Genomic DNA, 16225 nt, shown 5'->3' with positions numbered 1-16225 from the left:
GCAGCCCATTCCAATGCCAATCACTCTTTCTGTGAAGAATATAATCTTTGCTCCTTTCCCACCTCACATTTCTCCCTTTTTTCCCCCAAACCCACAGCACCTGGGTGCTGTTGCAGTCTCCTCCCACCCCAGGTGTGACCACTTTGCCCTCCCTGCTCACTCCCCTTTATAACTGGCCCCAGAAGAGGCAGTAGCCCTGAGTTTGCCCAACTGGGCAGAGGATCCTCCTCCCATCACTGCTGGTGAGTCTCCCACTGTGGTGAGTGTGCACTGGGTGTGTGGTGGAGGGGATCAAAAAGGCCGGGGGGCCTGGTGGCCCCCCGGCTATGTAGGACTAGGCTTGATGATTGATTGCTCTAACGTCACCCACGGGTGCTTTAATGTCCCTTCCAGCCTAAACCACTCTATGATTCTCTGGTTTTGTCTGCTTTGTGTCCTGCTTCTGAATACTTTGGCCAAATTGAGAATCCCATTAATCAAATAGTGGAGAAAGTGATCTTGGTGGTGAACAGTTGGTGCCTCCCATCTGATGTCCATCAAGGTTTCTTCAAGGTGAGCAAAGTGAAGGCTGAACTCCCTGGGTGCAGCCATCAGCCTACCAAAACCCAATTAAGCCCTAACAAAGAACCAAGATTTGCCATTGGAATGGGCTGCCCAGGGAGGTGGTGGAGTCACCATGCCTGGAGGTGTTGAAGCAAAGCCTGGCTGAGGCACTTAGTGCCATGGTCTGGTTGACTGGCTAGGGCTGGGTGCTAGGTTGGACTGGATGAACTTGGAGGTCTCTCCCAACCTGGTTGATTCTATGGTAAGTAGCCATGCGGATTTGCACTTCTTGGGGACAAAAACTACTACCCAGAACGAGAAGATATTTTATAGGGCATCCATGTCTGACCTCAGATCCCCTAAAAGTTAGCAGTCCTGTCAGGAACATCTGAGGAGACTCAAGGTCTGCAGTCAGCTGTGGCTAGGAGCAGCAGCACTTCGGAGGACTCTGAAGGGTTGTGCTAAGCAGGACCATGCAAGGTTGTGTGTGGTGCTGTACAAACAGAGCAAAACAAAAGTTAATCCCTGCCCTGAAGGGTTTCAATGAGAGAAGAAAAGATTCTTTACAAAAAAAAGCCTCACCCCAGACATTAAGTGTACAGGAATGAGTCATCTGGGCAAATGCTGTCGTGGTACCTGAGAAAGTGGAGGTTTCTAAGGACTGTGGCAAACCCCTCCTGCCACAGTCCACTTAGAGTGCTCCAACTGCACTGAAGCAATCCTCACATTAATAGAACTAATGTGCTTTCTTTTCTGGTTTTGTTTTTTTCTCCCCAGCAGAGTGCTGCATGCAGCATCTCATGCTGCAACCAGAACATCAGCACTGTGTTCGTGGGTGTGGAGGACATCAGGAAATCGTTGTGTGTATTTTAAGGCCACTTGAATTCTGGCTGCGTATAGGCAGGGGTTTCGTCTCAGCCAGCTTCCAGCTATACCATCTTAAGCCATGCTGAAGGAAACAGATATACTCTTCTCTTTGATACTTTCCACAGGAACGTCTGAGAGCTTCTCATAAATCATAGCCTTGCTAGACCAAACTGTGAGGTTGGGGAGGGGATAATGGCAACAGACCTGATTTATTTTTCTTCACCCAGCTTACATTTCTTGTTCTCGGAAAAGGACTTGGGAACTGCAAAAAACCCCAACCTTTCCATAACCTAATGCAGTCATCCAGAACCAGACAAATGGAAAGCACAGACTGAGCAGAGAGACCCTGCCTTTCTTCAGGGTGCAGAGGGTTGTTTCTTTTTCCCAGGAAGCATATTTGAGAGTAGACTGTGCACACCACACGAAGGGAAGATCACATTTCCTTCCCAGGTTCCTTTTGTTCATAATAATTACCAGCCAACACTTAGCCCTGGAGTCACATGTCTACTGGTGAGAGATGGGCTCTTTCTCTAATCCTGGTCCTCCTCTCCCATTATTGTTTCATTGACTGCTATTGACTTTATCACGCAGCTGGAAGGCAGACCCGACCGGGAGAATCGCAGTGGCAAACTGGTGGGGCAGGTTTCCCTGGCCAGCATTGCGACAGGCAGGAGAGAAATAAATAACTCCAATAATGCCATTTATCCACAGCCAAGATCCAGGTCCTTCCAGGGTCACTGTGCACATATGCTGCAGCTTGAAGACAATGGCCTGGAAGACCTGTTTGAGCCTTGGAAGTGCAATTACATTTCCACAGCCTCCCTACATGCCTGAGCTTAGTGCAGTATTACATGGCCTCTAGATTCACCAGCAAGTGCCCAACTTCAGACCTCTTTGGGTTTTTTTTCCAGATCATTCCTTTGAATCATATGCTTGGATGACCTTAATTCAGCAGGACAGTGAAATAAAATCTCCAGAAGGGACTGCCTGGTGTGAGGGGGTTCCGTTCACATTACATTCTGAACTGGGGAGCCACAATGGGACAGACAATGTGACCTAATGCTGTTATCTTGCTGCCACTTCCTGAGGGACTAGATTCTTGATCTGTATGAAGGGACCCTTTATGCCACAGTCATTTAAATGCATGAGCTGAGATTCTGTCCCCAGATCTGCCTCAGTTTCAGTGCCCTTCTCTTAGCATGATGTACTACGTTACACGACAGATGTGGACACGCTGGAACGTGTCTAGAGAAGGGCCCAAGGATGATCAGAGGGCTGGAGCACCTCTCTCGTGAGGACAGGCTGAGAGAGTTTGGGTTGTTCAGTCAGGAGAAGAGAAGGCTTCAAGGTGGTCTTATTGTGGCTTTCCAATTCCTGAGGGGGCCTGCTGGCAAGGGACTTTTTAGAATGTTAAGTAGTGACAGGACAAGGAGGAATGGCTGCAAGCTAGAGAAAGGTAGATTGAGATTAGATGTTAGGAAGAGTTTCTTCACCATAAGGGTGGTGAGACACTGGAACAGGTTGCTCAGGGAGGTGGTGGAAGCCCCATCCCTGGATGTTATTAAGGCCAGGCTGGATGTGGCTCTGGGCAACCTGATCTAGTGTGAGGTGCCCCTGCCCTGACAGTTCTGCGGTTGTCATGTCAGGGAGGAAGGCAAGGATGCAGAAATGCACATGTGTGCACACAGTGGGTGTGACTGGCTCTGCTCTGCTATGGAGAGCAGAGCTGCCCAACAGAAGGCAAGTGTAGGGTGTCTTGTCATGAGATCTCAAAGAAAGGTCTGAGCTAGCTTCTGCCTCCCTGAGAAAGACAGAAGCTACCCCAAAGCATCTAATTGTTTACTCCAAGGGTGGAGTGGACCTGAGGGCAAGGCTTTCTCCCCTGCATAGTCTGGAGACACCTGAGTCTGGGTCAGAGAAAAACATGAAATGGAGACAAGAAACTAACCCTTCTGGCTGAGAATGAAGAGATCCAATAGCTAGATACTCAGCCCCTCTCCTTATGGATGCAGTCCCATGTCTAGTGCTGGGTAGGTAGAAGGAAAGAGTCATCATTAATCAAAGTGAGCACGAACGTTAGAGCTTACAGGAGAGAAAGCAGCCTGACAGAGAGTGTGGTGATACATCTTTTAGCTCAGGAAACAGCTCTGGTTTTAAGCAAACACTGCTTCCAGACCAGACAGAAATGCTTCCAGCACAGCTTGGCTCAACTGCTTTCTGGGAATCACACCTCCTTGAAAGCAATTGCAACCACTTAGCTGAAAATGAACTTAACTGAAGTTGCTTCTGACATGTCAGGCTCTTCTAACAGTAACCAATGATGCCAGTGAATGCTTGGAGGTGCTTCCACTGGAGTGACATAGGGTCCTACTCTTAACAGACAGCTGTGCATGCTCAGGTCAGAGCTACAAGTGAGAGCCTCTCAAATTTAATGTATGACCTGGTCTAGACAGAGAAGGGAGAATCGGTGGCCAGATTAGTTGCAATTTACATCCAAATAATCCAGACTGGATTGCACCTGTTACACTTACAAACAAAACCCAAGCTCAGTACTGCGTGTGGATGGCATGCAGTACTACATGGAGATACTTAGTGCCTAAATTCCATGAACCTCAGGCTAGTTTGAAGAAAGAATTTCAAAGGAAAAAAAAAAAGTAGTCAGGAAAACTTGTTCAGGGACATGCTGATGGTAACTGTGGAATGAACTAAGAAGGGTTCTTGAACTCACCAAGGAAAGTGAGTTGTGAAATGAATGAGGACATTGGCATGAAGAGAATGGGGTGGGAAGTCATATTGTTGGAGAAAATAACAGGGATAGCTGCACAATAGGTACTGAATTGTGCATTCTTCTAGCAGGTCTCGTTGGTGACTACAAATGGGGAAAATCCTGGTTCAGCATCATCACGTGGAGCAGCACAGACAGCAGATTTGAGGGATCCTGGGAAAGGAGCCAAAAAAGAGTAAGGTTCAGAAAACCTGCTGACAATTGCTCTAGACTCATCAGTGCCAAAACACAAGGGTGAACTAACTGATTGGCTGGTGTTAAAGGTCTGGATTTTAAAAGGCACTAGATCACATCCCCTGGATAAACAGGGTGACAGGCCTATTGCTGGTGAGGAGGGAGAACAAATCTTCCTAGCCTGAGTCCAGCAACAATCAAGGCATTACACAATAGGAGAGCTGTGGGTTAAGGAACTACAAACAAGCTTGGCGTGTTGCAAAATGATTTAATTGTGCGGCAAAGAATGCGGAGAGAAGACGTTTTCCACTGGCTTTTATGTAGCCATTAGGCATCTGGGTAGCAGGCCAGAGGACTTGGAAATCTCATCAGTGAGCAGAAATGTGATATAATCAGCGTTCCCCAAACCTACTGGTTCCAATTTGCACGGTCGGAATGTTAAAGTAACTGGTTGTAAGCTGCTTAGGAAAGATAGAGTCAGTGAAAGCGGACATGTGAACCGCGCCATAGGACAGGAATTGCTCCCCAGCCTCAGCTAGAAACGCAGTGTTGCAGGGGACTTCCAGGAGTTGGAAGCTCCAGACAGGCATTGAGAAAGCATCCTGGTTTGGGGAAACTATAGGCTGTTTTCTAACACACACAGACATCCTGTGGTGACTCCTCTGGACTTAGATGGATTAATTATGGGCTGAGAGTTGGCAGTTGTGAAGGGAACAGTGGGCATGACCTGGTTATACCAAACATGGGCAAATAAAGGACTGTTCCTGAGGGTTATATGAGCATCAGGACTTCACAGAATCACAGAATGTCAGAGGCTGGAAGGGATCTGAAAGGTTCATCTAGTCCACCCCCCTGCCAGACCAGGATCACCTATACCAGATCACACTGGAGCACATGCAGGCATGTCCTGAGTATCTCCAGAGAGGGAGACTCCACAGCCCTTGTGGGCAGCTGTTCCAGTGCTGTCACTCTCACAGTGAAAAAACTTCCCTCACATTTCCATGGGATTTCCCATGCTTCAGCCTCCACCCACTGCCCCTTGTCCTGTCATTGGGCATCACACAGCAGAGCTTGGCTCCAGCCTCCTGGCACTCACCCTTTGCATATTTATAACCATTGATGAGGTCACCTCTCAGTCTCCTCCTCTCCAAGCTAAAGAGCCCCAGCTCCCTCAGCCTCTCCTCCTAAAGAAGATGTTCCACTCCCTTAGTAATTTCTGTGGCTCTGCACTGGACACTCTCAAGCAGTTCCCTGTCCTCATTGATCTGAGGGGCCCAGAACTGGACACAATATTCCAGATGCAGCCTCACCAGGGCAGAGCAGAGGAAGAGGAGAACCTCTCTTGACATGCTAACCACAGACCTTCTGACACACCCCAGAATGGCCACAAGAGCACATTGCTGGCTGATGGTCAACCTTCCATCCACTAGGACCCCCAGGTCCTTCTGCCCTTCACTGCTCTCCAACAGGTCAGTCCCCAACCTATACTGATAACTTAGGGTTGTTCTTTCCCAGGTGCAAGACTCATTCAGTTTCTCCCTGCCCAACCCTCAGCCTGCCCAAGTCTCACTGATGGCAGCACTGCCCTCTGCTGTGGCAGCCACTCCACCCAGCTTGGTGTCACCAGCAGACTTGCTGACAGTGCACTCTGTGCCCTCATCCAGCTCCTTGATGAGTATATTGAATAGTACTGGTCCCAGTGCTGAGCCCTGAGGGCCTCCACTAGTTGCAGGCCTCCAACTAGCCTCTGTCCCACTGACCACAGCTCTCTGACTTCTTTCCTTCAACCAGTTCACATCCACCTCACTACCCAATCATCCAGACCACACTGCCTCAGTTTAGCCAGAAGGGTGCTGTGGGAGACAGTGCTAAATGCTTTGCTGAAATCAAGATAAACCACATCCACTGCTCTGCCATCATCTCTCCACCTGGTTATGTCCTCATGAAAGCTATCAGGTTGGTCAGACATGACTTCCCCTGGGTAAAACCATGCTGGCTGCTCCTACTGGCCCTCTTGTCCTTGATATGGCTAAGGACAGTGCTGAGGATGAGTTGCTCCACATCATGGCTGGGCCCTGGGAGTAGGGAAGAGAAAATAACTTGTGCTCCAGCCTCTTTTACCAACCATCCCAAGGCTTTGAAATCTTTCTTCATTCCCCCCAGACTATGGGATGCAGCTTCCTCCCCACCTGTCTGGAAGATCAGTGATGGATAGTAGCCAGGTGACTGCACCATGTTGGGGAGCTCTCTAGTGATGTCTCTGATCCAGGCTCCAGGCAGACTGCAGACTTCCCTATGATGGGGCTCAACCCTGCATATTGGGCCCTCTGTTCCTGCCAGGAGCAAGTCTCCAACAACCAGAACTCTTCTCTGCTTCCTTGTGGAAGAGGTTGCTGTGCACATTTGACCCCTGCCACCACTCACCCTCCTTGTTTAAGCTTCTGTCTTCCACCAGACAAGTGCAGGACACAGAGGTCTCTCAGTCTTGGCTGTCAACTTCCAGTGCTCCATATCTGTTGTGTAGGGATGACTGGGAAGGTGAGGGAGGACAGAAAGGGGTTCACCTGCCTCCCCAAGCAGGGACCTGTATCCATTCCCCTCCTTAGGCCAGTTCTTTCTGCCTGGTGACGTAAGGGGAGGGGATTCTCTGCTTCTTGAGGGACCTCCACCTGCTGCCTCTGCATGGTATGATTCCACCAAACTATTTCATTCTTGCATTCTCTGGTTCTTCTCAGCCTTCCCACCTCCTCCTCCAGCTCCACCACCTGGCTGAGCAAATCACTGCTGTGTTCACAGCACAGTCAGGCATCGCTGCCTCCCGTCAAACAAGGGCCAGGGCAGGCACTCCTGCAGCTGGGCACCTGCACGGCCACCGTTTTGCACAGGAGCTCAGCCTGAGCTGCCACATTGCTCCTGGCAGTGGCTTTTGGCCATGTTATAACCATGCTGGATCCTCTTCTGGGAGTTTTCCTCAGGCTTCACTGGTTGCAGGGAGCCTGCAAGCTGCAGACAGCTGCAGCAGCAGCTGGGCACAGGCAAGCCCTGCTCGCTCACTCTGGTCTGCGGGCAGCGAGCGCAGTCGCTGTCTTCCTGGCACTTGTAGTCTGCAGAGGTGATCAGCAGTGTGTGTGTGCTGCTGGCTCTGCCCATGCCAGCTCTGCAGAGGTGATCAGCAGTGTGTGTGTGCTGCTGGCTCTGCCCACGCCAGCTCAGCAGCCCTGCTCGCACGCACAGGGGCAGTGCTTTCACTGGCTGCAGAAAAGCCCCCCAGAGAGCTCTCGCTCGGCTCTTTTCGCTTCACATCCCTCCCCCGGTGCAGGCTTACTGCCTGGCAGCGGATGCCTGCAGCACGGGCTCCTTGGCACGTTCCTAGGTGGTCTGGTTCTACCGCGGGGGCTGCTGCTTCCACCCGTGCTCTCTCAGCCCCACCCAGGAGCTGGCAGGGTCGCCCGGGGATGGGGTTTTTCCTGGCTTCAAAAAAGCCCCTAAAAGAACTCTCCCTCAGCTGTTCTTGCTTCAGACGCCCTCCCCAGTGTAGTCTTACCTGCCCGAAGCTGCTCTCCACAGCAATGACTGCGAATTTCTCAAACCCAGAGAGTAACAGGGAATAACTCGATTATGAGGAAGAACTGAGACAGGGAAAAAAGGTGAATGAAAGTAGAAATGTCCAGAAAAAAAATTAAGTAGATGGCCAGTGGCTGCAAGCTGACAAAAAAAGAACTAACACAGCATTGATGACCTTGATTCGGGCATAGAAAATGGCATCAGAAAGTTTGCAGATGGCACCCTCTTCAGAGGCACTTGGGTAGGCTGGGCCAATGGGCCAACACTGATGGGATGAGTTTCAGCAAGGCCAAATGCCAGGTCCTGTTGTTGGGCACAACAACCCCAAGCAACACTACAAGCCTGGGGCAGTGTGGCTGGAGAGCTGCCTGGCAGAAAGGGATCTGGGGCTTGTAATAGAAGGAGCTGCATAGGAGCCAGCAGTGTGCCCAGGCAGCTGCATAGGAGCCAGCAGTGTGCCCAGGCAGCTGAATAGGAGCCAGCAGTGTGCCCAGGCGGCCAAGAAGGCCAATGGCATCCTGGCTGGGATTAGAAATGCTGTGTCCAGGAGGAGCAGGGAGGTGATTGTCCCCTTGTGCTTGGCCTTGGTGAGGCCACACCTCGAGTATTGTGTTCAGTTTTGGGCACTGCAATACAAGAGAGAAGTGGGGGTGCTGGAGCAGGTCCAGAGGAGGGCAAGGAAGCTGGGGAAGGGCCTGGAGAATAAATCTTGTGAGGAGTGACTGAGGGAGCTGGGGATGGGTAGTTTGAAAAAGAGGAGGCTAAAGGGAGACCTCACTGCTGTCTATAACTACCTGAAGGGACATTGTGGAGAGGCTGCTGCTGGTCTCTTCTCACAGGTAACTGGAGACAGAACAAGGGGGAATGGCCTCAAGCTGAGGCTGGGGAGGTTTAGATTGGACATGAGGAGAATGTTTTTCATGGAGAGAGTGGTCAGGGACTGGAATGAGCTGCCCAGGGAGGTGGTTGAGTCACCCACCCTGGATGTATTTAAGGGTCGTTTGGATGTGGTGCTCAGGGATATGGTTTAAGGTGAACCTTGTAGAGTAGGGTTCCAGGTTGGACTTGGTGATCCTGAGAGGCTTTTCCAGCCTGGATGTTTCTGTGATTCTGTGATTAGACAAAAGCTCTGTGGCAGAGTTGAGAGTAGTAACAAGGAATTTTTAAAAAAGAATTTACAGGAAAGAGATGAGAAAAGAATGGATTTATTAAACTGGAAGTTTTAAATGGTAAGAAGGGAAAATCCAAGGCCAGTAGGACCCAAGGCAACTAGAAGGTCATTTTCCAAAGGATATTTAGAAGAGAGGAAACTGCAGTAATTACTGCAGCTCATTACTGGGCGAAGACAGTAAAAGCAGGAATGAGAACATGAAGAGGCAGAATTGTTTCAGTAAATACTCCTGCGCTGGTGTTGAAAGTTCTCAGGCGTTAAATGTATTCGGAAGTTAAACATCTAGTAAAGACAAAACATTTCTGAACCAGCAGACCCAAATAATCTGCTGTTAAGAGTCATGAAATTGTTGGATGAGGCCTGTTGGGATTAATTTTGACAGTGTCTTGTGAAATGGGAGATTCTGGAATATGGAAGGAACATTAGCACGACGCCAGTGCAAACAGGGCAAGCTGGATGAGCAAGGTAACTGTAGATCACTTACCCAAACCCCAGTCCAAGCTAAATGGAAAAACTGACATGAGACTCAACTGATAAAGGATAAAATGACAAGGGGAAAAAAAGGGGGGGGAGGGGCAATTAGCTTCCATAACATATCATTGTGGAAAATATGTCTCATTGAATAAATATCATAGAGCTCTTTCAATGAGTTTACACAGGCGGCCAGGAAGGTCTCCAGTCATCTGCTAGCTGTTAGTCCTTAGTGAAGTGTCTCCCTTAGATTACAAATTAGCATAACCAAACATCAGGAAAGTGCAGGAGAAATGACAGGAGGAACAAAGTGAGTGATGGATTTAAAGCCCCTGTCAACAGGGAGCTCTTGCCAAGGGAGGATGAGTTGCTGGTAACAGTGGTAGAAGGCTCTGTGGCAGCCAATGTTTTAATGGAAGAGCCGGAAGCTAGGCATTACCACTGGCAATCATTTGCTGATGACACAGAGATTGGCAGGTGGGTAAACATTGTCAGAGGCATGGCAATCACACTGCCTGACTATGCACTTGGTAAATTAGGCCCTCCATGTTTATTGAAGCCAGTGTTAATGTACGCACCCAGGAACAGGGAACACAAGCTTTGGGGTGACACTCAGCACAGGCACGGTTCTGAAAATGCTTGAGGGAGAAAAGAGGATGAATGAACATCCATGTCTAGGGCTCTCTTAGGCCTAATGCAAGCTCTCAAGGTATAAAAGGGCTCAGTGAAGAAGCCAACCTTTCTGTGACACTGCTGAAGAAATGCCCAAATGCTGCAGTTTTCAGGAAATGCTTGAACATTGAGGGAGAACACTCACAAGAGAGCCACAGGGAATTGTCTGTGGATGTGTCCAATGTTCTTATAGACTGTGATTTAGAAAAGAAGAAAAACCCCTAGGCTGCAAGGGACTGCTTCAGGCCACTCAAAGCAGGACTGCCCTGAAAGCTAGGAGATTGCTCAAGTCCAAGCTTTGAAAGTCTCTGGCAGCCTCCAATGCTCTGCACAACTCTCCACAGCGAAGCCTTTATGCCCAGTCAGAAAATGACCTCACTGCAGTTCAGAGCCATTGCTTCTCATTCTTTCATAGTGACCTTCCATGGCAACTTTGTCTCCACTACTCATTAGACAATGGAAGACAGCAAGCAGCTCCTCCTCAGACTTCACTGCTGCAGGCTGAGCAATCCCAGTTCCCTCAGTCTCTTGTCACACACCTTATATGTCCTGGCTGCCAACTATCTCAGTGCTTCTTTGCTGGACTCTTGCCAGTTTACCAGTATCTTTCTTATGTAGCTCTATTTGTTTTGCCTGTCTAAAGCCAGAGTGAGAGAAGATTTAAAGACATGAGGTCTCTGCAAGCCAGAGGAAAGGAAGATCAAGGATCTGTAACTGAAAGCTGGTAGCGTGGGTACTTAGCTACTATGCATCAAGTGCAGATACTGGATTCTCTAGCTCTTGATGTCTTCAAATCAAAGTCAAACATTTTTCTTGTCCCTTCCAGACTTTAAAAACCTATGAGTGTCTCTCTCTCTCTGCCATACCTGCAGTTCTTAGTCTTGGAAGAGCTCTCCTGCTGCTACAGTTGTTATTGAAGGCACAGCAGTGTAAAGGATGATGTTTTCTGTGGTCTGGCAGCAAGTGCCAGCATGTGATGGCTCTGCAGAGGGCATCGTTTTGTCTGGTGGCAGTTGACTAGCAGCAAAGGTGGCTGTATAAACACAACGGTTTGCTGTTGCCCATGGCTTGAATTTCCATGACATTTTTGAAACAAAGTCTGTAGCTGGTTTGGCTGGCAGAGTGCTGCCTGGCTGAGGGCAATTGGAGCAACAAGGCCTAAGTGCATGGCTGTAGCCACGGTAGGAGAAAGCTGTTTGTTTTATATGGATCCTTCAAGCTCTGCTAATTGATTGTCCAGCTTTGTGGTTCCTGCTTAGCAAACAGGTGGCTCAGATTGCTCTTCCAGTGAAGGCTTACTGCAGGGATTTAGTACAACTCTCCAGGAGAAAGGCTGTAGAGTTCTGCTTAACAAGTCCCTTGCTAGCGCAGGAGAACACAGAACATGCCATAGCTTCCACCACTCTGGCTGCTTTGGTAGCCTTTGGACCGTTGTTACAACAGTTGCAGGTCCTTCTCTAAAGGACTATTTTCAGAACCTGAGCAGACATCCCACAGTCATACTGCATCTTACACCTGGTGGTGCACAGAGTTGTGGTGGCTTGGGTGTTCCCTGCCCCGCCACACTTTGGAGATTGCCCAGACCAGTTTATATTTACAGCTTAGCACAGTATACAAGCAGCTATTTTCAGTACATACAGCTATAGACAGAAATAAACAAGGTAAAAGGTAATACAGAAACACAGCAGCCCTCCCAGAAACCTGAGTCCCCAGGAGGGGCTCCCATCCGCCCTGCCACCTTCTCCCACCCCTCTACCTTACCTCAGACATTGCCTTGTGCCCAAGGAAGAATGGAGGGTTGGCATGGGGGGGTTAGGAAGCAAGTGGATTAATCAGAGAGATGGAGGGTGAGGTTAGAGAGAAATGCAGCCCAGAGCCTGGACAAAGAGCGATTCCCTTATCTATGTTTGGATTCTTGTTCTTATATCTCTCAGCAAGCCTATGAGTGGAGCAGACATCACCACTGTTTCCCTTTCACAGCCTGTAATCTCATCCTTCTCACCCAAACATTCTAGCTAGCTTCAAACGAGCACAAGAGTACAGGAGTTCCCACTGGAAAGACAGCAGTTGTGGAGCTGTCGAATGGCAGACCTCATGACCAGACACACACTACTATGCTGCACATTCTGGTGAGCCCCTCCCTTCCAATTGCAGCATTCCAGGCTGCAAACTGACTTTGCCCTGCCAAGATGGTTGCTGAACCAGCTCTTATCTCAGAGATGCTCTGGTATGCTGCAGAATCAAATACATTGGAGAAATTCAGTCAGCTAGAACAATAGGTTTGCACGGCTAGCTCGAAGCTCTGTGTTGGGAAGAACTGGTTTGTGCACAATGTTACAGAGAGTGATGTGAAGAAACCACTATCCTGTGGTTTACACACAACAGGCCGAGCTACACACACTTTTTATTTCCCACTTCAAGCTAAAATTCCATCTTCTTTCCATAAGAACAAGCACAAGCATTCCTACTCTGTCATGGCTACTCCATTAGACTGTCCAGCAGGACAAACTCAGGACTGTAATAGCTGATCAAATAATTGCTGTGTCCAGAATTTACACAGAACTCTAAACTCGCTTTGCTGAGAGGTGACTTTGTTTTCCCCTCAATCTGGTTTTGATGTTCTCTTTCTCCTTCCTTTTATGTGAGGCTCTCCACCCCAGAAAGCAGGCAAGCAGCCAATTCACCTCTCTGTCCCACTCCAAAATAAATGCTAGATGCTAAAGAGTGCACAAAAGTGAACTGTGAAAAGATCTGTTAAAAAAAAAAGTCTGCTTTGATTTTTTCCCTGTTTTTGAGAGATTTTGTGTGTTCTCCACAGTGCACTCTACTTTGTTCCACTCAAGTTCCTAAACTGTAGCTCAGCCTGACAGTCCAACAGGCCAGGGGACACCTGCCACACAGATAGCCCTGATACACTAAAAATGTCACACGCCTTTCCTTCTCTACATTCCTCCCTCGACACAAATAACATCCTGTGGGCTGATAAAGTGAGCACTGGGTTGAGAGATCTGTCCAAAATGTTGGATTGCTCTGTGGTAGACTGAAACATTGTTTGTTAAATCCATATTCAGGGCAATGCAGATCTAGCATAGCTCCACCCAAGATGATATTCTGGACTGAAAAAAATCCCTTAACTGCAGCAGGGCTAAAAAGATTTACAGTAGCTGGGGATATAAGCTGGCTGTGCACAAACCAGCGTGTCCCCAGAGTGGATATTTACAAAGGCCTGTAGTGATAGGACAAGGGGCAATGGTTTCAAACTAGAGAAAAGTAGATTTAGACTGGATGTTAGGAAGAAGTTCTTTACCATGAGGGTAGTAGAACTCTGGAACAGGTTGCCCAGGGAGGTAGTTGAGACCCCATCCCTGGAAATATTCAAGTTGAGGCTCAACAAGGCTCTGGGCAACCTGATCTAATTGAGGATGCTCCTGCTGACTGCAGAGGGGGTTGGACTAGATGACCTGTGGAAGTCCCTTCCAGCTGAAACCTTCCTATGATTCTGTGATGCTCCACTTGTCCTGCACAGCCCAAGGGTCTGTGCTTGCTGGTGCTTGTTGGCTTGGCCACTCTTCCTTTCTCTGAGATGCACATCTCACCACCCCATGGCCCAGAGTTGCATGATTATAAAAGACTGGAAACTATCTGACTTGAGTGGTGCTTGTTAGTGGTCTTACCAAGATGAAGCTCAGAGACTCTGCTCTAGGAACACTCTCAGCAGACACCATCCCAGTGCACAGTCAGGAGAAGCTGTGGGGTCCCAGTAGCAGAGCTTTATTTCCCAATGCACTCTACAGGATGCCACTGAGGCTATGGTGTGGAGTATGTGGCCTGGGACGGGAGGTACCTGCTCCGCATAGCCTCTCGGAGCTCAGAGGGGCTCTTGCAATGCTGGTGTTACAGTTGCATCTGCAAATGGGCAGTGCCTGGATACAGAGCCCCTCACGAATAAGGCATGTGGAGACATTGGACCTCCAGCTGTTGTGCCCAGATTCCACTGCCTGCTCCAGAGAAAGACAGATTGCTCACGAAAGGGCAAGTGTGAGTGACTGACTACAGAGATCTGTTCTCCCCAGTCCATCAAATATTTCCATGTCCTTCATTCCAAAATATTGATGTGCCGAGCCTTGGGAGCTTTATATTTAGCAAGGAACATAAATCACAGATGCAAGGGGCAGCTTCTGTAATGTTTCCTGCCTTATCAACTGCACTACTAATAGCTCAGAGGGGTTGGGGCTGCGAACACTGCAGCGCAAGAAGGAAAAGCTTCCATCTGCCTCTGGTGCAGAGTGGGAAGCACTCTCTGGTGACAGGTCATCTGGGCCTTGTCAGGAACCTCCTGGAAAGGCTTCCAGGGGTCTGTAAGGTGTCAATGAAACAGATGGGAGCCTGCAAATTCACTAACTGGAGGGCGACAATGGTGCCTGGGTTTCCCAGAGTTTGCTCTGGAGATCTGGGCATGAGCTTCCTGTTACTGCTGTGCCTGAAGAAGAGCTGCCAAGCAGAAGAGAGAGAGCTGGAGGTGGAGGGGGCAGAAAGTGGTGAAGGGAGCTCCTGGCATGCTTTTGCCTTCACGGGGTTTCAGCAGATTCAGAGGAACGCTAGGACACCCAGAGGCAGGCAGAGGTTTGCCACATGGTTTTAAAGGCCACGGCAGATTTCCTAAGACAGAGTATGACAACCAGAGGGCTGCTCCTTTTCCTCTTTTCCCTTCCTCTTTGTTTTGTTTGTTTGCTCAGCTAAGGAGCCTAGTATTTTCTTTGGGAATTCCAGATAGATTGCCTGAGAGTGCAGGAACACTCATGTGAACGTCGTTCGCTCTTCCTGGGCTGGAAAAAGTGATCCCACTTCCCAGCACAGTCAACAGTGATGCACTGATGTGCTAGTGCAGGAGAGGTTTGAGTCCTTCTCCTTTGTCATTCATTGTTTTATGCCACTGAATAATTCAGCATTTGGGTTGTTAGTAGTGATTTGTATTCCTGTAGTTGCACCCATCTGGGGACCAAGAGCTGGTTTACCACTATCAAAGTATCTGTCCTCTTGCACTGAATTTTGACATCAATTGACTTTAGTCAAATATCCATTCTGGCAGATTTTCCCTCAGGCATCTCATCCTGGCCTTTAAAAATTCTTTTAAGCAGGACATGACAATGACTTTTCTGCTCTCCTCTTGAGTCCACAGCAAAGCTTGCCAAAAAGAAGGGAGAAAGTGTGCATCCAAAGCAACAAGAGTAATATGCACAAGGTATTGCCAAAGGCAAGGAGTGAACAGCCTGAAGAAGATTACCAAATAGTGAGTTACTCACAGGGCTTCTTTGCTGGCAGCTAGGTTATAACTTTAGCAATGGGAGGCACCCGGCTTGGGACAGATGGGAGCTATGAGCTGGCACATGTCTCCCAGAGCTTCATTGTGACCCCATGCAGAGAAGGGCTCGCATCACTGAAGCAAACACAACTATACCCAGCCTGAGAATCTGCCTGCTGGGCTGGCTTCACAGGAACTGCACCGTGGGGTTGCTGTGCCATGATGTGACTGCATTCACTTATCTCAGATTTAAGCAGAGGCTTAGTTTTCTTGAAGTCCCTAGGGAAAATTGCCTTTCCATAATTTCCCAAGTCTCTAGAGTTTTTCTGATTTCTCCTTCTTGCCTAAGCACTGTTTCTCCCCATTGTCCAGCCAGGACCATCAGTGGAGCTTTTCTAGGTATTAATGCAGGGATGTTCTTTTGCAGATTTGTGCAACAATCCCCCTGGACTCGAGGAAGGTTGCCTGTGGTCTGTTACAATAGGGTTTTGTCAAGCCTCTTTTCCTTTGTTCCTTTAATTGTGCCCAACCCTGACCTTATTTTGGAGCTGGCTACCCCCGTGGCGGCAGCAGCAGCAGCAGCATCCACAGTGCACATGTCCATAAGGCATGGCTCCTTTGTCTCTAACACACCCGAATCTCACACTGCTGGTGGGCTGGCAGGACTGTGCTCTCT

At 48.9% G+C, this 16225-nt stretch overlaps 1 long non-coding RNA gene across 4 annotated transcripts; it reads left to right on the top strand.

The window, feature by feature from the left end:
* The first annotated feature begins 206 nt into the window (after positions 1–206).
* LOC135183317 (uncharacterized) lies at positions 207–6745 on the top strand. Of its 4 annotated transcripts, none has more exons than XR_010305508.1 (5): positions 207–242; positions 394–552; positions 1324–1403; positions 4267–4370; positions 6533–6745. It is a non-coding gene; the product is annotated as an uncharacterized LOC135183317 (long non-coding RNA). The 4 variants fall into 4 exon arrangements; XR_010305509.1 differs by having other exon boundaries at positions 4264–4370; XR_010305507.1 differs by lacking the exons at positions 4267–4370; positions 6533–6745 and having other exon boundaries at positions 1324–2423.
* The last annotated feature ends 9480 nt before the right edge of the window (positions 6746–16225 follow it).

Source organism: Pogoniulus pusillus, chromosome 18 (genome assembly GCF_015220805.1).
Source record: "Pogoniulus pusillus isolate bPogPus1 chromosome 18, bPogPus1.pri, whole genome shotgun sequence".
Lineage (NCBI taxonomy): Eukaryota > Metazoa > Chordata > Aves > Piciformes > Lybiidae > Pogoniulus > Pogoniulus pusillus.
Note: the sequence above shows the minus strand (reverse complement) of the source record. Positions and strands in the feature narration are given on the sequence as shown.